We start from the raw sequence: 24,558 nt of genomic DNA on the forward strand, positions 1-24,558 counted from the left end.
TCGACCAAGTAAGCTCTTCTATAAAGGGCTGTGTGTATAGATATTTACATAAAGTTCTGGCTGTTCATTCAAAAATATTACTTTTCTCTTTCTTTTAATACAAATGCCATAATGTTATAAACCACGTTTGCGGGTGTGGGCTCCATTTCAGTATACTTTGCTGGCAATAAGGATATGTCCAGAATTTTCCTGGATGAGTCAAGAGGTACAAAAATCCTTCAAAACCTTCTTTGGGTCTTCAAGGCATGAGACCCTGTGACCAAAGAAATATAAAACTCTGCTACTAGTTGGTTGAAAGTGAAGCTATCTAACCCACATCTTTCTACCTTTCCAGTGATTTGAGATTTAAGCAAGTTTTCTTTTCAGAATCTTGCTTGAAACTTGGGCTAAAAAATTCAACAATATGAACTAGGGTTAAACAACAATAACCCTGCTTGGCCAAGCTTTCACCCCATGTTCAGAAAGTGGAGACATTTGCCAAGAAATGAGTCACAAAGCAGAATTTGGAAGGTTACTGTGATCAAAGGGCACAGAAAATAGAGACTGTACATAGCCAATAGTGGGGGAAGGGGAAAGAAAATCGTGTTGGTATGCTGGAATTGACTTTCTGGTATGAATAAAAGTTCACTTGAAATCCCTCAATAATTTCAGGAAATTAAATACTATTTTGGGAAATTATATTATTCTCTTTGATGCAAAGAAGTTTAACCCACCAGACCATCCTGAAGGTATGACAATATCATCAATTGAAATTGATATAATAATCTCTATAGTAATGGACCTGTAATTGGGTTCCCGGTTTTCTGTCTCTCCTCTGTTCAAAGCAGGATCCACACAGCTGCCAAAATAATCTTTCTGAGAAAATCGAGGAAATTCAACAGCTCCCTACTCCTTCAAGATAAAATGCAAATTTCTCAGCATGGTATTGAAAGCCTTCCCAACCCAGCATTACAGACTAATTTCATATTACTTCCCTTCCTGTTGATTGGTAACTTTTGTCTGGACTTAACTACCGTCTCCTGCCTCTACACACTCACACAAGCTACCTACCTTTGCCTACTCAAGTTTGCCTCTGAGTCATTACCTTCTTTGCAGTCACTCAGGTACCATCTCCTCCATGAAGCCCTCTGGGCTTCTTCTGTTAGGACTCACTTCCTACTCACAGGACATCAAGCTGCTGAACAATAGTATCTCACCAGTAGGACATAAGCTCCTTCTGTCTTCATTTTGTCTTTGTGTCCCCAGTGCCTGGCATAGTGTCTGATGCCATTGGCACTTAATAAATGTTGTTGTTCAGTCATTTCAGTCATGTCATGTTCTTTGTGACCCCATTTGTGGTTTTCTTGGCAAAGATCCCAGAGTGCTTTGCCATTTCCTTCTGCAGTTCATTTTACAGATGAGGAAACTGAGGCAAACAGGAGAAAATTACTTGCCCAGGTCACACAGTAAGTGTCTGAGGTCAGATTTGAACTTAGGAAGATGAATCTTCCTGACTTTAGGCCTAGAATTCTTTCCACTCTTCTGCCTAGCTGCCCTTTAATAAGTATAGATTGTATCAGATTGAATTTAACTGAATCCTATTTAGAATTTTATGGGTAAAGACATAACTGCAGCACCATGTTAAGGTATCTTACCATACTTATGGAGGCTTCATTTCTAATTGCTATTGGCAAGAGAATAGAACAGTTATCAAACATTGACTAAGTGCCTACCATTAGAATACTGAGACAGAAGTCAAACTGTCCCTCCTTTGAAGAAATTTATGTTTTGTTTGGAGAGAAAAAAATGATGAATCAAGTGAGCTGATGGTTAAATTGCCAGTGTGAGCATTTCCACCTCAGAAATCAGAAATCAGAGCTTGGTTTATTGTTTTTGTTGATTGTCCAGACTAAATAAAAGGTGATAATGTAAATTAAATTTTTAAGTGTCATATTCTGTAAGTCATATCATAGAAGGGATTCCTATACTGGGTGGGATGGGAACTTAGACTGGGTAACAACTAAAACCTATTCCTACCCTGAGATTTTAAGCTTCTATATCTATAGTGAAGTGTATCTGGCAATGATAAAAATAGTGGCCCAACAATATTATTTCAGATTTTAAGTTAGGAACCATAGGAATAAAGCTAATATAAGTATCAAGATAAGATACTACAACCAAAAACAAAATGGGAGAGGGGGGAGTCCCTTCCTTCACTGTGTATACCACCACTGATGTGATTTTGCTAATTACAAAATATAACAGTTAATACTTACAGTTCCAATTGCAAGCACAAGAACCACTTCCAATATACTTTCTGTTGTTGCTTATTTATTGGTCCACATGTGCTTTCATTGGCTTAGGGAACTTCCACTAGGAAAACTATATCGAACAATGTAGTTCAGCATTCCCCCTCCACACGATAAATTATAGTGTTATAGAGAGAGGCATCTGGGGGGACTTGGAGGTTTTGAGTTGTCCATGGTCATATAGTTATGTCAGAAGAAGCAGAACTTGAACCCATGTCCCTCGACTTTAATGTTGGCCCTCTGCCCACTAGCTCACACTTTTATTGTGCTATTTGAAAATTATGACCCAAGATTTATATGACCTGACTCTATCACTGGTTAAATGAATTCATAACCTATGAAATCACTGTGATAAGGGACAGACATGTTTGATCAATATTCAGCTTTGGTTGTTTTGCTTTGCAAAACAGCTCAGTAACTGAATGATCACTTGGTGACCTGGTTTTGCACTGAGTCGAGCCATTGGCATAGCTGCTCTTCTGAGTAAACTGTCAGTGCTGGGATTACAGTTCATGTTGACCCAAAAGATTTGATGAGATTTCTTTTGAAAGGTGTGGGAAGTAGATTACATCAAACTGATGATGATTCAGAATTCTTACTCATTCATCCATTTAACAAGCATTTATTTTGTGCCAATCACTGGGAGTATAAAGACAGAAACAAAAAAAAAATTCTTTGACTTCAAAGAACTTACATCCTACTTGAGAGAAACAATGCCTACCTAGAAAATTAACAACAAAATGATATACAAAACAAAATGGGCAATGGGGTTGCTTTAAAAATTCAGTGAATCAGAGGAAGAATAAAGCACAATTGTGGGCAAGCAAGCAGTAATACCTTACTTTGTTTCTTAAAAGAAAAGGAAAATGTTTGGGAAGAATGTGATCCTAAGATCTAACAGATCTTTCACAGATAGAAGAAGCTAGAGAATTTCTCATCTATAGGGAATCTCCTGACATTTGAATTGGAATCTGCCCTCCATGACCTGTGGTATAACTTTGGTGACCATGTGTTTTTTGACTTTATGACTTATTCAATATTGGTAACCAAGCGACAAGCATTTATTAAGCACCTACTATGTGCAAAGTGGGGCAGTGGTCTTGAAAACTGGATGTAGAGCTAAGAAGTCCAGCCTCAGATACTAACAAGCCATATCACTCCGTGTGTGTTTGTGTGTGCATGTATGCATTTATAGAGAGAGCATTTTGCAAACCTCAAAGTGATATATAAATGCTGTTATTAACAATATTATCTATTGTTATAATTATGGACTTGTTATGTTCTAGGCACCACATTGAAGGAAGGAAGAATAAGTCTGTAGGGAATTGTTAAACAGTCATCTATCAAGGAATCTCATATAATCTCAACAAATAAATGGAAGCTTCGAGGAACCTAGTGATTAAAACATCTTTTTGCAACCATCCAACAATAAATAAAGTAGGCAATACTGTGTAAATGCCATCAAAGTTGGGACATCATAGGACTTCCTTGGTGAGGTTCATTGACTTTCTGAAGAAATGAGATTTTCTTCCTCACTCTGCATCAATTTTTCCAGATTCTTTCTGGTTTTTACATTCCATTCTTCTTATGGCACAATGATGCTTTGTATATTCATTGTCTATAAGTTGCTCACCTATTCCTCGACTTTTGATGTTACAAATAATACTGCAATGACATTTCCATACATGTATATCTTAGCACCTAGATTTAGTGGGATTATTGTGTCAAAGAGTGTGGACAGGTTTGTACCTCCTAATATAATTCCATTTTGCTTTCCAAAAAGATTATTCCTGTTCACAATTTCACCAACAGTGGATAAGTGAAATTTCTTCCTTCCCAATACCTATCATTTTAATTTTTGCAATTTTAATAATAGCTATCCTTTTTAAAGTTTGCAAATTCTTCAAAAATATTTTCTCATATATTATACACAGTAACAGCAACATTGTGTGATGACCAACTTTGATAGACTTAACTCTTCTCAGCAATACAAGAATCTAAGACAATTCCAGATGACTCATGATGGAAAATGCTATCCACATGCAGAGAAAGAACTATGAAGTCTAAATACAGATCAAAGCATACTATTTTCTCTTTTTTATGCTTTTTCTTTCTCATGGTTTGTCTCTTTGGTTCTAATTCTTCTTTACAACATGACTAATAATATTTTTAATGTAATTGTACATGTATAACCTATATTAAGTCACATGCAATCTTAGGTAGGGGAAATCAAAAGGAAGGGGTAAAATTTTAGAACTCAAAATCTTACAGAAATGAATATTGAAAACTAAAAACAAATAAATGAAATGTTAAAAAAAAGAAAATTAAAAAGAAAGAAAATATATTATCTTATTTCTTCATAACCACTTTGGCAGGTTGTTATCTAATTTTACAAATGAGGAAAATTAGACTCCCAGAGGGTAGGATACTGAAAGGGTGGAAGGTTGGCATTGTATTCAGATATCAAATAAAAGAAAAAGTTTCTACAATGAGAGATATCAGAGAGCACACTAATAAGTTAGGAGAATATAAAGGACAACAAAATGGAGAAATCCAAATGTGGAGTTGACAAAACCTATAATTATAAAACTACAAAAGTACAAAGACCAAGAAAAAGACCTACTGAGAAAAGAAGTTACAGTTAAAGAAATAATAATCTGAGTAGCACCAGACTGTTCAATTCAACTTTGTTTCCTTCAGTGCAATTTTGGCTTCAGCTTATTTTCTTCCTTTAGCACCTATCCAAAATATAGGTACTAATGGGATAACTTCATCTTTTTCCCACCAGTGACTCTTGGTTAATGCTCTTCCTCTTGGGTATTTTCTCATTCATTCATTAAAATGTCAATATGTCAGAATCCTGAATTGCCAACCTATTTTATGCAAATCTGTATTATTTTTCAAATAATAGTAATTAGGTATAATTAAGGAAATACATTTATCTTCCATCTAAAAAAATAAAAGTTTTGGTCTTCTGTACATAGTTTGAGTCTAACCTAAGAATGTGATTGAAAATCTTTAAAAAGTAGCTAACAGCTTCCAGGGAAATAGTTCACAGGTATTTTTGTTAACTCTTAGATGACTTATGTTTATGTGAGAGACAATTTGCATAGATGATGCAACACCCATGAGTGGGGATTTGTGCTCTCCAAACAAGGCTTAAATGAAGGAGGAGGGAATTAGGATGTTTTGCTTGCATTGGTCCACATAGCAGCCCATTTCAATACTGATAAAGTGAAATGTCATGTTATTCATGAAATGCAACATTTTCAATGGATTTGTCCCAGTTGCTGAGGCAAATATTGACACTGTGTTGAATTATCCAAATAATATCTTTACATCTTGACTTGAATTTTCATATCAGGTGGCATTGCTTCTTCAATCCTTTCCTTAGGATACTTCTTCATCAGTCATCCTTGGCAATATTGAAATTATAACTGATACCATGACACATTCTAGATATATGGATTGTGGAAGAGACTTAGCTGACCACTTCCATACTCAGTTCTAGTCATAAAAATGTTTGGTCCCAAAAAGCCATGTTCATTAGATTCAACACATAACTTTCTGGGTATGAGCAGTGTAGGGTATTTTTGATTCAAAATTAACTTGTCTCTTGGGAAAGGAACCCCAAAAGTGACTTGCAGACTTGTTAGAGCTCAGAATGTTGAAATTATGATGCTGGCCTCAGTTCTCAAAGGGGAGGAGCAGAACAGGTCAGGCAAGAAAGAACATGACTAGGTGAATGTGACCTGACTAGAATATAACTAGAGTGGGAGAAACTTAAGGAATCCAATCTCTTTTGCTCTGTTTTTCCTCCCTGTTGGGTAAAAAACAGTCAACTTCTCTGAATGTTCCCATTCATGGTAGAAAACAAAGCAGAAGAAAGTTCCCTTAGTCTACACCTTCCAATCTCCTGATGAATGGAGTCAAAAGAAGCACTGAGGCTTCTCATTTGCTCTATAAGCAAGAAGGGTTGGAATTGCTGATTTCCCCGCATGACAAGCAAAGAAATGACAAGGGATCTCACTGATCATCTGTTAGGAGTTAGAAAGAACATAAGATAACACAATGTAACATAACACAACACAACATAACAATATATATTTATATAAAATATGTCATTTGATCCTCACAGTCACTATAAGAGGTAGGTAATATTATTATACCCATTTTACAGATGAGAAACTGAGGAAACTAGCTCTGAAGAAGCCAGGGTCACATAGTGACTGAGGCCAGATTTGAACTTGAGTCTTACTCCAAGTCTTTTGCTCTAGCCCCTATGTCACTTAGCTGGCAAATCTATTAACCATGTTAACAGATCCTTCATGGATAAACTTAGCAGCACCTCCCCAAAAGTCTTTATGCTTATTAGTATTAACATATAATTGACTAAACATTAATCTCCCTCTCCCCTCTGATGAAACTTAAGTAGTATTTTTTGAGAGCTCACAACAAAAAAAAAGCCAACATTCTGCCAACCTCTCAGTGAATCTTTATGAAATTAGCCAGACTGATCCAAGGACAACATACATAGCTTCTGCAACTGAGATCATACTCAAAACATTTCCAATTTGATCATAGTAACCAGTGAGTTTGTGCCCTGCAGATGCCCAGGGTCACTTACAGATGAGATGATGTATTGGAGTAGGATCTTAATGGAAGAGAAATGTCCACAACTTGATCTTTTGTCAAAAATCTTTTTTTTAAGCAGATATTCACCTACATGAATCAGGAATGCTTTCTCATGTGCTTTTAGGAAATAAAAATAAGATTACTTAGAGATAGCTTATTTTCTTCATTTGGCTCTTTAAAAATATTTAATTGAGATCATTCCCAAGAGTGTTCATTACAATATCATTTCACTATAGCAAAATGGCTTGAATGGCTCTTTAGATTTAATGCCTGACTTGTTGAATTGTTAACTTGCAATGCAATGTATCTTATAAAACATTGTAGAAAGATTGTAGAAAGAATCCTAGTTTTTGAAAAAATGCATTTTTTTAAACTGAAGAGGAGTTAAAATAAACAGAATGAGCCCACTTGGATAAGAAAAAGTGGCTAAAGGTCACATAATAAGCATGAATATATGAAAGAATGGTTGGGACCAGCTCTTTAAAGAGAATCTTCCCCACCTTCCCCATGAGACATAATCAGTGTCATGAGATTCATATAATCTAACCACAGCCATAACTTTATCTACATTATCTAGATTTTTTGGAGTGGACTGGGGACTTCACAGGTACAGACAGCTCCTAGAAATGAACCTCACTCTACCAATGCAGAATCAGTATGGTCTTTGAATTGTCCTGGGGGCTCTGAGAGTTTAAGTGCTTTGTCTTTGATAACCCATCCAGTATCTGTCAGAGGCTTGAGCCCTGCCTGGGCTTCCACACTACAAAGATCACCCCACCAAGCTGCCTTTCCTCAGGTGATATATAACAGGAAAAACATCATTCATTTTTCTGACTCTCCTGTAACCAGGTACAGTCACAGGACTTGGGGGCACTTCGTCATATATATATAAGGATCATGTTGATATCTATTCTACATATTCTCTGGGCTTTAGACATGAGGCCCAGAAAAAAATGTAGTGATTTGTCCAGGGTCACAGAATCAGAGAGAATTGTAGAGTTGGAAGCAGCCATCTATCTTGGACCTAATACTTCAACCTCCGCCATTCATGCCAAGTGGTCAGGCAGACTTTGCCTGAAGATTTCCTGTAAAGGCCAAGCCATTTGCCTCCTTAGGGAGCCCAGCCTGCTTCTGAAAAGTCCCTATCATCAGGTAGTTTTTAAATACATCAGCTGAGTTTGAGTCTTCCTGATTTCCACCTTTTGCTCCTACTTTGCCCCAAAACTAAATAGAACAAATTTAATCCTTTCTCCACAAGAAATTCTCCATGTTTAAATACATGAAATCAGTGATCAGAATGTCCTGAACTTTCTCCTCTTCAAGATGAACATATCAATCCCTTCATCCTAACCAGGAAAGTCATAAATCCAAGGCTACACAGAAGCAGAGCATAGATTCAAAGCTAAGTCTGAGCACAAACCCTGCTTTCCACAATACCTCAACTGGGCAGATGGACAAACCTGCTAGAGGAGACACGATTTCCTCCAGTTTACTATATGTTATTGTTCAATCATTTCAATTGTGAATGACTTTTCGTGACCCCTTTTGGAATTTTTTTTTTTCCTTTTTGGAGGGCAATTGGGGTTAGGTGACACAGCTAGTAATTGTGTCAAGTATCTGAGTCCAGATTTGAACTCAGGTCTTCCTGACTCCAGGGCCAGTGCTCTATTCACTGTGCCATCTAGCCACCCCTCTTTTGGGATTTTCTTGACAGAGATACCAGAGTGCTTTGTCATTTCCTTCTGCAGTGGACTAAGGCAAACAGGGTTAAGTGACTTGCGCAGAGTCCCACAGTAAGTGGTGTTGGAGGCCATATTTGAACTCAAATCTCCCTGACTTTATCCACTGAGCCACCTAGCTGCCTTGTACTGCACTTCAGCAGGTAACAAATTCTACATAAACCCAGGTCTCCCTCCACCCTGACAGTCTGAAATACTTAGGCTTACCCTAGGCTGTAGAGATTACTTTCAAAGTCTACGTAAGTCTAATATTCCAACTTCTGGTTTGGAAAACTAGATTTGCTTTGTGCAGAGGAAGTGTGATCGCAGATTTTGAGCTAGAAGGGAATTCTGTGCTTATCTTACCGGATGCCTTCATTTTACATTTGGGAAAACTGAGGCCCAGAGAAGTAAAATGACTTGCTGAAGCCCACATAGTTAAGTGGCAAAGTCAGAATTGGAATTCAGATCCTTTAACTTCAAATCCAGTGTTCTGCTCACCCTCCTAGTACACTGTCCCTAAGTGCACAAATTTACTAAGGGCAGAGAGCCCTTGTTCCCTATATATGTGTATGAGTACATAAGTACAACTCCCCACCCCCATATAGGAGACTAGCTGCCACTATCCAACTGTCATTCCCCACCCCACTACCCAAAAAAGAAAAGGACTCAGTGTCACCCAAGAATTTCCCAGAGAAGCTTGTTTTACAGTAGCTAACTGAAACACACACACACACAATCAGCAAATACTAGCCCTATATCTGGGAAGAGAAGAAAAAACTACGTTTTGTCCCTTTTGAAAGTGTATAATACAAATTTCTCTTTGTATAAGGGAGATTCGAGATCTGTGACAGCTTTAGTTATTTTTTATGTTGCCTTCTCCCACTAGATTGTAAGCCCTTTGAGGGCAGGGTTGTCTTTCCTTTTCTAATTTGTATCTCTAGGGTTTAGTTCTCTTCTGGAGATCATGATCATTCAATGGGGGTAAATATTGTTAAAATCTTATACGTTATAAGAAAAATGCTCACATTTTAAAGATGGGCACAGGGAGACATCAGAAGCTGTCTTGTGTAACATGTTTAAATAGTGACTGTAGGCAAACTCTCTTGAAGAAAGAGCTTAGCCCTGAGTCATGCCACACTTTTCAAACTGAGAAGGTTCTTAGCAGTGCAAAGCCTATTTCTTCTCTTCCCCTCCATTTTTTTAGATTGACTATTAACTGTCCCTCAAAGCTGACATATGACAAAATCTGTGACCCCCTAACAACCTCCCCACCAACATGATTAATCTTGGGGCCCAGTGAAGAAACTGCAGCTAGCAACCCCTTCCCATGCCATACTTTACAACAAAACTTTCATCCATCCAGAAAAAGATTGACTATGACAGTGTGGCTGTTTGGGTGGCTGAGAGGAAAAAATGTGCTGGAGGGGATTTGGGAACCAAGAGGAGAAAAGGAAGAAAAAATTCAACACTCAACGTCCAACAGTGAATTCCTTTCAGATATTCACATGTGCACTTTACAGTTCTAGAACTGTTTCAAGAAACACAATCTATCAATAATGGCATTTATAGGTCAATTAATATTACCTAGGGATTTGGCTGACTATTCTTTTACAACATATCTGCCAAAAGAAAATTGCATATGGTGTGTTGTGACTTGGATCCCAGTTGGCTAAAAGCCTGTTTTTCTTCCACTTTAGAGGAAGCACTGAACCGTAACAGCTACCACTTTGGCCCTCAGCCTAAAGACAGGTCAGCTCTAAGGCTGGAGTATGATTTGTTTCCCTTTATCACAGCCCAGTTCTGCCCCTCCTCCCTCATCCTAGTATTGACTTAGGGAGAAATGAGTAAATTCACAACCTATATAGAAATACTGAGATCCAAACCTCAAAATATATCCAAGTATGAATGGTTCAGTCTGAAAGTCAGGGGAAGGGGTGGCTAGGTGGCGCAGTGAGTAGAGGGCCGGCCCTGGAGTCAGGAGGACCTGAGTTCACATCCGGCCCCAGACACTTAACACACACACACACACACACACAACTATCCATGTGACCTTGGGCAAGTTACTCAACCCCAATTGTCCTCCAAAAAGAAAAAAAAAAAAAAAGCATCTGATTTGGGGGCAGCTAGGTGGTGCAGTGAGTAAAGCACTGGCCCCCAGAGTCAGGAGGACCTCAGTTTGTTTCTGGACTCAGACACTTAACACCCACACTAAAAAAAAACTAGCTGTGTAACCTTGGGCAAGTTACTTAAACCCAATAGCCCTCCAAAAAGGCAAAAAATATAAAAAAGAAAATAGGGGCAAAACCATGAATTGATTTGTTGTCTGTAGGGGACAGGGAATTGATAGGTACATGACAGACACTAAAATTTGATGAGGTGTGAAGAGAAGAGGCTAACGTGCATAGGCTAACGTGACCTTTGGACCTTGCAGTACCTAGAGCCAATGACCTGGCTACATTTAGCCATGGTACTAATAATTGTCTAGGACTGGCATATAACAAACCCTTACTTGATCCCCAAAGACAAAACAAAGTTTTAAAACTGAGTTAGCATCAGGAATTGAAAACACCTTTGTTGTTGTTGGGTAATGCCTGACTCTTTAAAGATCCATCTTGGGGTTTTCTTGGCAAAAAAATACTGGAGTAATTTGCCATTTATTTCTCTAGTTCATTTTATAGATGAAGAAACTGAGGCAAGCAGGATTTAGTGACTTGCCAAGGGCCACACAGCTAATAAATATCTGAGATGAGAAGATAAATTTTCCTGATTCCAAGCACTATGCTCTATCCAGTGACTGTACCACCTAGTTTCCCTATTAAAAAAGAAAGAAAAAATCTTATTCTTGTGTGAACTCCCTCTTATATCCTTTGAAAAACTGATCTGAACTGCTGTAAATTCTGGGTCCACAGTCTGGGGTTCTCTTCTACAATGAAAACTTTCTTTTGCTATTGGCTTCCCAAACATCAAAGGATCTATTCATTCATTCAATATCTCCTCTGTCCATACCATTTTGCAAGGTGCATATATAGGGAAAAGAATAAAAAGGAATAAAGCATGGTCCCTGCTCCCAAACTAGATAGGAAGATAAGACATATGCATAGAGATGATTTAAAAGCAACACAGGGAAGTGTATGATTAAGGGAGAAAATTGGATATATAAATGATACATGGGTGACTGCACAAATGGGTAAAATCACTGTGGCCTGGAGCAGGAGGGGGAAGGGCTCTAGGAAGAGATGGGATTTGGTCTAGATTTGATGGATTGGACAGATTTGAAAAGGAAGAGGGTTTAAGAGAAGGTCTTTTATTGCAAGGATGAGATGAAGAAAGGAAATCATGAGTGACATGGTATTGAGTCAAGGGACAACTAGAAGAATAGGCCATTTCATGTTGGATACTAGGGAGATATGACATTAGGCAGATATTGTCAAGATGCCATGACTGCTGTCTGTCAGGTCCTGCAGTCTCTGTCACAGGCATATCAGAGAGGAGAAGGAATGATTGAGAGTGTAACATTACTGACACAGCTGCCATTGCCTCATGGGCAGAGCCATCACCCAACACTTCACCATGAGTACTCCCTGCAGATTCTTTCTCTGATTCAGACTGGTCTCTTTTTTCTCATTCACTTTTTGGTCAAGTGGCTAGTTTCCCTATACCATAAATCCTGGGGGAACAATAAAAGCTGGGTTTTTAAGCCGATTGAACACAGAAGGACAATGAAAGAAGGTATACACTCACTGTTCCTTGATAATGGCCAAAGTAAAGAAACTAGATCTACCAAACTTTCATTTTCTTTCTTGTTTCTCTGCCAAAGAGATATGATCTGGAAAGGGGAGAATAAAAATAGCTAATATGGAGTTGCTTGGTTTGTTTCTTATTTTCAAAAGAGGGAAGAAAATGGAACATAATGGATAAAGGTCTTTAAAGCTTGATGCAGGGTGGCTACGTGGTGCAGTGAGTAGAGCACCGGCCCTGGAGTCAGGAGGACCTGAGTTCAAATCTGGCCTCAGTTGCTTAACACAGAAACTAGCCTGTGACCTTGGGCAAGTCACTTAACTCCAATTGCCCTCCAAAAATTAAAAAAAAAAAAGCTCGATGCAGATTCTTTAGGGAATGGTTGATGAATATTTAGAAAAGGAGGCAGTGATCATGAAGTGCCAGTATGTTCTCACCAAGAAGAGGTCACATCAGGCTACTATAATTCCTTTTTTGGCAGGATGATTAGACTCATGCATCACAGTAATATCCCATGTCTATAATTATTTATAAATTTCCTATATTTCAGCATTGCCTTTGACAGACTTCCTCATGCCATTGTTGTGGAAGAGATGTCAAGATGTTAGCTAGGCAAGAGGACAATTACATCAATCCAGAACTGGCTGAACAGTTAGACTCCAAGAACAGTCTTTAATGACCCACAGCATGACAGAAGATCAGAGACCAAACAATAAAACACAACTGAATAATAACACCCTCCCAAAATGATCATTCAGCCTTCAATATTTATATAGTGCTTACTATGTGTCAGGTCCTATTCTGAGGACTTTGCAATGACTATCTGCTTTGATCCCTGTAATGACAGGCACAGCAGTAGTTCACACTTGTTTCAGCTATTGAATTAACACCTTGTTTTAGTCTGTTTAGAAACAGAATGTATGAACTCCACAACTTGTGAACCCTAGAACTTGTGAACTCCTGGGGAGGAGCTAATGACTATATAAGGAGAGACCTAGGGCTACAGTCAGAGGGAAGTGAGAAGAAGACTCTTGTGGTGGCAGAGTCAAGAAGGAGAAAACTTGTGGCATCCCAGCCAGTACTCTGTCTACTCTGTCTGTGTTGATGTTTGTTTAAGATAGTTTGTACAGAAGCCCTGGGACCTTACTGGAAGCCCTGAAAGAGGATTTTCTGGTTGTCTGTTTCTGTTTACAGAAGTCCTGGAGAAGGGTTTTGGAGGTCCTGGGACTTTACTGATGATTTGTGCTGACCTCGTGGACCTTGTTGGTGGGTCTGAGTTGATTTCACAGGCAGATAGTGAATTGATGTTGGCACTGGCAATGTGTATGAATATTATTGTGGCTCTGTTAAGCTTTGTCTTCCCAGAAACAGGAACTGTGAAGGACTTGAGTTGGACTGGACACTGTGAGCTTCAATATGGAATGGGAACTGGACAAAGAAATGGACAAGGAGCTGGGCAAGGAACTGGGAGCTGCCTGCCTTTGAATCCAGGTGACAGTTGGAGCTGGGACCATGGAAGAGGAACCATGGAAACTGACAACCAGTCTTGAGTCAAGCTGAAAGAAGACTTCACTTGAATACTGTGTATTGACTGAGAAGATTGTGATTTACTCATGACCCTTGGATGTCCTGTGTATTTTGCACTATCCCTTAAGGAGGTAATGAGTAGTGACTAATGACTGAGTAGTGACTGATGATTGAATAGTAACTGATGACTGAACAGTGACTGATTTTTAATTTAGTGTGCCCCATGAGTGGAGAACTTTGACTATTGTATTTTGTGACCCCCTAAGGAGGCAAGCCTCCTTAATGATGATTGAATGAGTGAGTTACTAAATGATTGTACTTTGTTGAAAACTATTGTGACCACTTTAGTGAAAACTATGTGGCTATTTTAGTGATAAGTCATTGCGAAAGCTGTACCTAGATTCTCTGAGAGTGTTTTTCTCTGATTTGTTGTTGAATAAATAGAGTATTCACCATACTGTGTAATTAGAATCTTGAAAGCTGTTCATAGTAGCTCCTGGAAAGATGCTTGTGCATGGTGTTAAAATCCTCCAACAACCCTGGGAGGCAGATGCTCTTATTATCCCCATTTTACAGATGAGGAAGCTGAAGCAAACAGAGGTTAAGTGAATTGCCCAGAGTAACAGAGCTAGTAAGTGTCTGAGGCCAGATTTGAACTCAAATCTCCCTGACTCCACATCCAGTGCTCAAGATCACATGTGAGGGAGAACACACTACTTCCTAAGGCTGTCTATTCCTTTTTTAAGGTTCTGATTTTTAGGAATTTTCTGTACATCGAACCAAAGTTTGTCTTTCTGTTCCTCTTGACCATTGTTCATGATTCTGCCACCAAGGGCCACACAACAGGCACAGTCAATATTCTATATGACACATAACTTCCCTGCAAATACATGAAGACAACCACAATCCTCACCTTCCAAGACTTCTCTTCTCCAGGCTGACAGTCCCCAAGCTTGCACTGATGGCACTCTTACAGAGTGCCTGGTGTGTCTATCCTTAGAACAGCCTTCTGTTCCCAGATATGTTCATCAGTTATTTGAATGAAGGCACAGAATTGGAAGATGGAGCTAATAAAGTATATTTTAATAAAGATAGACATAAAGGGCTTGGTTATTCAATCATGTCTGACTCTTCTCGACCTCATGGATCTTTTGATCCATGGGATTTTCTGTCAAAAAGATACTGGAGTGGTTTGCCATTTCCTCCTCTAGGGAGGAGGCAAACAGGTTAAGTGAATTGCCTGGGGTCTAACAGATGTCAAGTGTTTGAATCTGGATTAGAACTCAGGTCTTCCTGACTCTAGGTCCAGCACTCTATATACCGCACCATCTAGCTGCCCCATCTGACTCTTCATGACCCCTTCTGGGGTTTTCTTGGCAATGGTACTAAAGTGATTTGCCATTTTCTTCCTCAGCTCATTTTTATAGATGAGGAAACTGAATCAAACAGGATTAAGTGATTTGTCCTGGATCACACAACTACTGTTGGAAGCTAGATTTGAATTCAGGTCTTCCTGACTCCAGGCCCAGTACTCTATCCACTTAGTCACCTAGCTGTCTCCTTTACCTGAGTTTTTTTAATCAGTTTTGCATATAAAGCTCAATGGAGGGGGCAGGTAGTCAATTCTTCTTTTAAAAAGTTCTGGAAATATTCATGGAGTACAAGTTCCACATGAGTTTGGGCTGTGTTTTGCTAACTAAGGAAGTGAACACGAATGTTATCTGCATGAAGATAGACATAGAATTTAGTAGAGAACAGCTAAAAGGTACAGTGGATAGCGTGCTGGCCCTGGAGTCCTTCAAATCTGGTCTCATACACAATTAGTTTCTGTGTGACCCTGGGTAAGTCACTTAAGATGATTTACCTCAGTTTCCTCATCTGTAAGATGATCCAGAAAAGGAAATGACAAGTTCCTCCAGGATCTTTGCCAAGAAAACCTCAAATGGGGTCACAGAGAGTTGGGCACAACTGAAAATGACTAAACAAGAACAAAGTATCTAAAAGAAGGGAGTGTCTACACTTGTTGGATGTTTCAAACACATCCAGAGAATTTTATTCAGTTCTGTCACCTTCTAGGAAGGGAATTGATAAGTTAAAGAACACCCAAAGGATGGGAAGAGAAGAGTGGAAGGATTCAAGATGGTTCTCAAGGATGGTCAAATATTTGAACATAGGAATCATTATCGCTTCGAATGCTCTTCTCAAGGTAAATATTTGAGCTCCTTTCAGTTGATCTGACATGGCCAGGAACCTTACTTTAACCCTCTGATAGATCCCAGGAAGTATATAGATATGGCCAAATCAGCTTAGACTTGGCCATGAGTGAGGTATTGCTGAGATTTGGAAGATGTGAGATGAACCCAGCATCATAGGGACTGAATGAAGTAACCACTGGAGAGAGAAAATTTGAGCCAGGGAGGGCCAGTGCAACCAGTTCGCATGCACTATCTAGTCTTGAGTCCCATCCTACCATCCCTGTGGTATATAAAGGTGTTCACTGGTGTCTGTGTCAGTAGAGGATCATGGTCTGTTGTAACTCCAGGGACAATACATCTCATGTACTGGTGTACTGGAGGTAAATGATGCCAAGAGTTTGGTTAGAAACAGCCTAGCACTAAAGGCAGCAGTGATAATACAATCATGGAATATGATGTTCCAAAAGGCAAAAAAAGCAAAGATCTGACTGACTTGTAAACACAAATGTTGAAGAACACCTATCTTTCTCCATGTTCTGTGCTGCCTTGAAAAATTAATAATGTGCTAAAGGAATGAAAAATAAGTGAAAACTGATATGAAAATTCATCCTTGATAAGGAAAGATAAAAATGCACAGGAATCAACTAGAATTCCCTGGTGCTGGCAATGGACTTGGTTCCTTGTCTAGTACCCAGTCACTGTGGTTTGATAGGGTTTGCTTCTGGGGAAGTTTTCTTTTAATGAAAGGAACGATGCTCCTACTCATTGGCCCATGAAAGCTTCACCCCAGCACCTAAGGCAGGGACATTTGACATTTGAATGTTTTGATTCAAATCTAGAGCCTCCAATTAGAGAGAAGTAGGAAAAATCCTCAATACATAATATGAATCAGAGAAAAAACAAAAAAGACAAATGTTATACCTACACAGCAAACAGTGAAAATCATAGAGCCAATCACACTACGACTACAATTAAATTATTGATTTAGTTCTATACCAATCAAATTATCTAAAGATTACTTTTTTTTAGAACTAGACAATATAATCCTGAAATTCATTTGGAAGAAAGAACTTTCAGAATTTCAAAGAAATAATGAAAAAAATTGCATGAATGAAAAAAGCCATAATAATAGTGCATCTAAAACCAGATCCTAAAGTGATCAACAGCTAAATAATAAAAAATCCTCTAAAACTAAATAAATAAATTCATTGTATTTATATTAATTTATTTTTTAATAACGTGGAAAAATAGAGCATTGGAACACACTAGATAATCAAGAAAGAGAAGTAATCTGAATTGGCAGCTCAATGTCTAAAAGGCCTAGAACAGGAATTCCTAGGGAACAACTCCTTGTTTAACAAGATCTACAGGAAAAACTGGAGAACAGTTTGGCAAAAATTCAGTGGAGAGCAGCATCTCACAAGATATAACACAAGTGTGAAAGGGATATGAAAATTCTTACAAAATTTCACCGCGTCAGAAAGCTGGAAGAACTGGGAGGAGGTATGCTTCATAGTTACTACAAGAGGGAAGCATTTTGCTTAAATAAGTGATAAGGAAAATAATGAAAACTAAAAGAATCCTTTCTCATTTTACAGAACCAAAAATCTTTATATGAAAGGATTCAATAAAGGTAGAATTAGAAGAGAAAATATATTAAAATAACTAATAAAAGTCTGATATTCAAGATAAATATGTGTGTGTATATATATATATACATATGTATATGTATATACCATTGCCACAAATACATAAAAAGAGTAATTCCCCAATATATAAGTGGTATGTGTATAAACACATTGCACATACATCCATACACATATGTACATATACTTATATGTGTGCATATATGTACATATTTTAAGGTCTTCAAAAAAAGAATTATAAACTACAAATTGCCACCTAAAAATAAGTTCTTAATAATGAATAAGAGGACAAACACAAATGAAAACAAATGTGAGGCTTCATGTCCCATCCATCTAAACAGGCAAAGATGGCAATAAATGGAGGCAGGTATTATTGGAGGGGTTCTAGGGAGATGGGAACACTAACACGCCATTGGTGGAGTTGGGCGTGCAGCCAACTATTCTCAGGAGCCATATGGAATTATTCAACAAAAGTAGCTAAACGTCCCATATCCTTCACACTTCTGAAGCTTAAGGCAGCAGCAGTCCAATATTTACCAAACTCTTTGTCACAATCTCAGATAGCAGTAGCTCACTGCTTTTCCCTGCATATACAATCAGGTGCCAAGTCTTGTCATTTCTGTCTCCACAACATTTCTCAAATTCTTCCTCTTCTTTCCACTAATACAAAAACTAGCCTAGCTGAGCCCATCCCCAGGACTGTTATGATCATCTCATTAGTCTTCCTGCCTTAAGTCTGTTTACCTTCCAATCACTCCTAGACTTCATTGTTAAAGTGATTTTCCTAAAGCCCAGGTTTGACCATGTCAAACACAGTATCTTCCAGGTATTCCCCATTACCTCAAAGATCAAATCCAAACCCCACTGTTGGGTATTTAAAGGTCCTTCTAACCACATTCCAAGGCAACTTCACAGACTTGTTCCTTATATATCACTGCACTTCCACACATTCTATGGTCCAACCAAACTTACCTTCTGGCTCTTCCTGCCATGCCAGTCTCTCTCATCTCTGGGCCTTTGCACAGGCTGTGTTCCTCTCCTGGAATGTCCTCCCTCCTTAGTTCTACCTCTTAGACTCCTTACTTTTATTCAAAGCTCAATCCATGCAAGATTACTGATTCCCACCTGCAGCTGGTTCCTCCCCTGTAATGTTGCATTGTATCTACTTTAAGTGCCCACACATGCATGTGCTGATTCCACCTTGTAACGCCAAGCAAAAGCAACTTCCAGATTCAGAATTATGAGCATAGTAACTCTCCATTTATTCAGTAACAAATTAAGGCAAAACATTCACAGAAAGAGAAAATCAAAATGCAGAGTAACTCAATCATTTAGTAAGTTCTCAACTCATTCACAAAGTCATAAGTCCTCACTACTCCACCCCTGGATAGTACATTCATTTAGTCAATCACAAAGCCCCTCTTCTCAAGTGGAGATTAATTTCCAATCATAAACAAAGTACATTCATTTGGTCAGTCACTAAGCACAAAAGTAAAAAGTTTTCCACCCCCAGGATGAATTACAATACCATCCATCACCACTTCTTAAAGGGGCAGTAGAGAGCACAAAAGCCATCTACCCCTAAGCCACAACAAGGTTATAATATCATCACAGCATTCAATACCCAAGGAGAAGTCTTTTCTTCATCTTGACCTGAGGCAAGTTCTCAACAATCTTTGTTCCTGGGAAGCAAAGCTTAACAAAGCCAGAATATATATTGCCAGCATCCTTGTCAATTTGCTATCTGCCTGCATAACAGTCATAGATGGATAGAGAGAGTGAGAGACAGACAGACAGATAGATAGATAGACAATGGAGTCCATGAAAAGAGCATTGAAAAGAAGTAAAATTCTGAGCCACTGAAAATGACAAATATCTAATTAACTGATAACAAAACATGCCTCTGACCTCATGTAAAGGGGTAGGGGTTTACTAAGACAGAATGTTGTATACTCTGGCAGATATAACCATTTTCTGATATTTTTGTTTGTGTTTTTTTGTTACCAAAAACAGAAAAAAAACAACTTCAGGCTGGAGATGGCAACTGGGGTGGTGGTGGTAGGTGGTGTTAAATGACTGAGATATAAAGAACATGTATCTCTATATTTCTACATCTGTATGTATATTCCTATATCTTTATATCTATATATAGCCATATACCTTTGGAAAGGAAATCTGGAGTGAATTATTTTTTTTAATTCTCAGTGAATTTGCATTGGAAGTATGGTATGTCTACACACATATATATACACATATGCATATGTACATATACATACATGCATATGTATATGTATGTACATGTATTTAGACATATTTCACAGGATACATTTCTAAGGAATACATGAACTGGCAGAAAAGAAGAAGTGATGTGGTTTAATCTGACCAATATTTTCCTAAGTTATCTCATTATTAAAGGTGTATGAATTAAAGCAGAGGTCGTTTCCCCTAATGACTTTGAAATGAAGGATCCCAGCAAAAATGGTGTCCTTCATACATTTCCATGCATCCCAGGAGGTATGCATAATTATTAATGGATGAGGAAGTTTGATCCTTTGAAGATGAAACTTCACACAGATTTAATTAGAAATGTTGGATCAGGAAGAACCAAATTTTCATCCCATTACAAATGGTGTGCCCAAGATTATAACAGGAGAATTTTTTTTTAATTGGTCTTATTTTCAAGAAAATACACTAGAATTCTTAGTAGTAGAATGCATGTGTGTTTGTGGGGGAGGTGAGTGCTTATTTTGTGATTCTGGGGTGTGTGTGTATGTGTGTGATTACTTGCATGTCGGTGTAAGGGTACATAATTGTATTCGGGGGTAGAGTGGAAAGGAGTTAAAAAGTTTTCTGTTATTTAACAAATAGAGATATGGAAGAGCATTATAAATGTGGAATGTTGAAGGCGCTTCCAGATCAGGTCATTGTATTTGGTTTTGATTAACTTTCATTATTATTGCAAGAGATCTCTCATGAAAAGGGAGAAGGCAATCTGTAATCATTGGTAATGTTAAAACAAAACATATCAATAAAACTTTTTTTAAGAGACAGATACCTGATAGATGAGGAGTACAGGAGTTTAGAAGTATTATGAAAACTGCTTAGCAAAATTTTTATTTATTATCATTCATAATAACTCCCTGGGGTGGGGAAGAGATTATTTTTCCAGTTTTCTAGCTGTCAATCAACAATCTTTAGCCTACTTCACTTTCTTTGACTGTAAGGCAACATGTTAATGCATGGAAAACCTAGCATTCAATTTCCTCCATGGTCTGGGACCTGGCTACATTTCCAGCCTCTTTTCTTGACTTCCACATTCCAATAGAACTGGATTACAGAACCCAACATTTCATCTTCTGCCCCCACCCCTAGGCATTCACTGAAGGGTCTCCCTTACTTATAATATATTCCATCCTCAGTTTTATAGTGTTTTCAATTAATATTCTCAGAACAAATTAATAAAGGTTTAGATGAGGTAACATTTTTCCAATCCCTCCATGGGTGGACCCAGAACCAACTTGCCTGACTAGGATTTTATCAGATTAAGGGCCAATTAGTTCCAGAAGAAGATCCCAGGAAAAAGTTCTGATTTCTAGCAGGTCCTTTCAATGGGCATATCCAAGAATCTGAAGGCTCTGATTCATCTGAATTCCACGAAAATCCTGTTAGTCCATTTCCCTTCATCACTTAAAGGAAACATGGCAGCTCTTGAAGGTAGTCTTCTCTAGATGATGCCTTGCTTTCTACAAGAGTCTTTTCCACTTCCTTATTTTCTCTTCTTGCACTAAAGGAAGGTGATCTGTCAATTAGGTCTCCTAGAGGGTGTTTGTTTGCCACATAGTCTTTTCTCCTTTTTTTCTGTGCTGGTTAACTCAGTGGCTCATGAATCCAAGATTATAGGTTAAGTTCTCATGTAGCTGAATTAGAGAAAACATTGATACATAGCCAGAGACTGCAACCTTAAGCCTGGCCAGCTGTCTCTGAAATGCATGTCATTGGTCACAAGGGCAAAAGAGAGAGAGTAGGAGACTCACTGCAATTTATCACTATTGCTGGAAAGACAAATGAAAATATATATCCTACTGACATTGGTCAAATCATTGCCTAAGTGGTCTCTATGCCTGCAGCCTTTCCCCTCTTCAATCTATCCTCCACACAGCTGCCAAAATGATAATCCTAACCAACCATGACTGCAGAAGGCTCATGATGAAATATGATCCCAACCTCCTGACAGAGAGGTGATAGTTGCAGAGACATATGTTTTGGGGACATGGGCAATGGAAAAATTTATTTCGCTTGACTGTGCATATTTTTACAGGTTATTTTTTTCTTTTCAATGGGAGTGGTTAGAGGGAGGTAGAGTAGAGAGAAGGTAGATTTTTAATCATTGAAAATGTTTTAATTAAATTAAAAATCAAAAAAACAAAACAAAACAATAAAGTCCTATTCCTAAGGCACAGATCTGATCATGTTTCTCCCCACTAAATAAACTTTACTGACTCCCTATAACCCCTAACATCAATTACAAATATTGTCATTTTAAACCTTTCAAAACTTGGCCCAAAGCAGCCATTCTGATGTTAAACATTACCCACCTTCATATGTTTGAAGATCTAGCCAAACTGGCCTTCTTGCAATCCCTCATATACTATGTTACTTTTTACATATTTATGCCCATGTAGGAATGTGCTCCTCCCTTGAATCTTAGAATTCCCAGTGTCTTTCAAAACTCAGTTCAGATGCCACCTTCTACATGGGACCTTTTCTGATGGTACCAGTAACTATTGCCATCATCATCATCATCATCATCATTTTCTCCTTCTTCTTCTTCTTCTTTCTCTTCTTCTTCTTCTTCTTCTTCTTCTACTTCTCTTCCTCCTCCTCCTCCTTTTTTTTCAATACACATTTATTAGACAGCTACTATTTGCCAGGCACTGTGCTAAGTGATTGCCTGTAACACTTCAATAATACAAGGTTCTGTGATTTAATCAATGTGTGTGATCCCTCCGTAGACCAGACCTGAATACTTCTATGGATTGATAAAAAGACTTAGAGAGTTGCTGGGACTGAATATTATATATCACCCCTCAACCAATTTAGTAATGAGCCCTTCCAAATGTACCTAGTCTGGTCCTTGGAGAACATATAGTCTATAATCAGGTCCATAAAGAAATTTATATTATGACTTAAATATATGAAATGAAATACAACACATTTTGATAAACCATGTATGGTATGGTGTGCAAAGCATCATCTCAGGTGGTGAAGGATATAATCATTTTCCTTCACAGAGTAACTGTAAAGTCATTTCATTTTTTTTTGCCACTAAATGCTGAGCAGAGCTAAAACTCTCTCTTTTTCAAGTACATCCCACACCACATTAAACTTGTCAGGTTACAAACAACCATCCTCTGCTTTTTTTCCCCACAAGTTATAATTTGTTATTATCAAACTTTGTCGACAATTAGTCCAAAAAGAGTACATGATTTCAGCTGCGTTGTATTGGAAAGAAACATGACTCTGGGACATGAGATTAACAAGATCAGTTTAAGATCAGTTTTAACTGAGAAATGAATTTTCCTGACATTGATTCAAATTGAACAAAATATTCAAAGCTCCCTCACAAAGGTAAAACTGGGATAAACTGTGGCTGCTGGGTTGATGTCATTTGGGCTTTAACTAACTATCTGTAAAAAAATGGAATGAAACAAAGCCTTGAGTGAGAATTTGTGAAAATCTTACTAACCTTGAACTTGACAGACCTTGTTTTGCTTCCAGTGCTCAGTTGTATCTCTGGAATGCCCGTCTAAACCTGTCTACAGGAGATTTGGGGGAAAAGTGGTGTTTGCTTAGAAAACCACTCCCTTTTCCATCTGAATGTTCCACAAAGTCTTAGAAATACCTGTGAGCTTTTCCTGTTTTGTTTTCCTTTCTGTTCTAGGTCAGATTTCTTTATATTTGAGGAATTAAAAGAATGGAAATGAAAAATAAAATGTCAAGAAAACATATACTTAAAAGGAAAAAAAAAACCCACAATGGTTAGCCTGGTTATTTCTTATTCTCTCATCAGAGGTTTGTAGTGGGTAGTGGCATGAAGGGCCAGACCAGTAAAGAACTGGCATGGAAGACAGTCCCCACTAGCTGGGTGATGGTGGAGAAATCACTTAATCTTCCAATGCCCCAGATAAATGTCTAAGACAGTAAGTTATAGAAAACACACATCAATCTGAGGGGCTTACATATTGGTAAGTCCTTACTGAGATGAAACCACAGGTCAGGACTTTGATACAGACACAGACAAAAAGAAGGCAGAGAAGTGAGAGGTGAAAAGGACCTGAGATAACATCTAGTCTGGCTCTCCCATTTTATAGATGAAAACACTGAGGGGCAGAAGAGGTCAAGTGACTTGCCCAAAGTCACACAAGTGGGAATTGTGATGCAATGGAAAGAGTTTTGAACTTGGAGTTGACAGACCTGAGTTGAAATCCATACCATGTGACTTGGATAGATATCTTAGCCTCTTGGTTAACCCCTTGATTTGGCTTTCCTCAGGCGTAAAGTAAGGGAATTAGACTACATGAGCAACATCTAAAATCTCTGGATCTATGATCCAGCTGTAAGTAACTGAACCACGATTTAAATTCATCACATAATAATATTAATAAATATACTTATTTCTGTAAGAAGCTTTTACTGACCCCCTCCTCCCAAGGGGTCTTATTAGATTCTTCTTAGGCTCTTTCCCTCTGAGATTATCTCCAATCTGTCTGGTGCATTCCATCTTTTTTGGTACACAGTTGTTAGCATA

At 38.2% G+C, this 24,558-nt stretch overlaps 1 long non-coding RNA gene across 2 annotated transcripts in view; it reads right to left on the reverse strand.

Moving 5' to 3' along the window:
* The window catches only part of LOC138157700 (uncharacterized), a 71,955-nt gene extending 48,385 nt beyond the window's left edge, over positions 1-23,570 (reverse strand). For both annotated transcript variants that reach the window (XR_011167436.1, XR_011167435.1), the window contains exon 1: positions 23,497-23,570. This is a non-coding gene — a long non-coding RNA (uncharacterized lncRNA). The remainder of the gene's footprint in view (positions 1-23,496) is intronic.
* Between the last annotated feature and the right edge of the window lie 988 nt (positions 23,571-24,558).

This window comes from Petaurus breviceps, unplaced genomic scaffold (assembly GCF_028583685.1).
Source record: "Petaurus breviceps papuanus isolate PSGF00001 unplaced genomic scaffold, PetGlider_PUasm1.0 173, whole genome shotgun sequence".
NCBI lineage: Eukaryota > Metazoa > Chordata > Mammalia > Diprotodontia > Petauridae > Petaurus > Petaurus breviceps.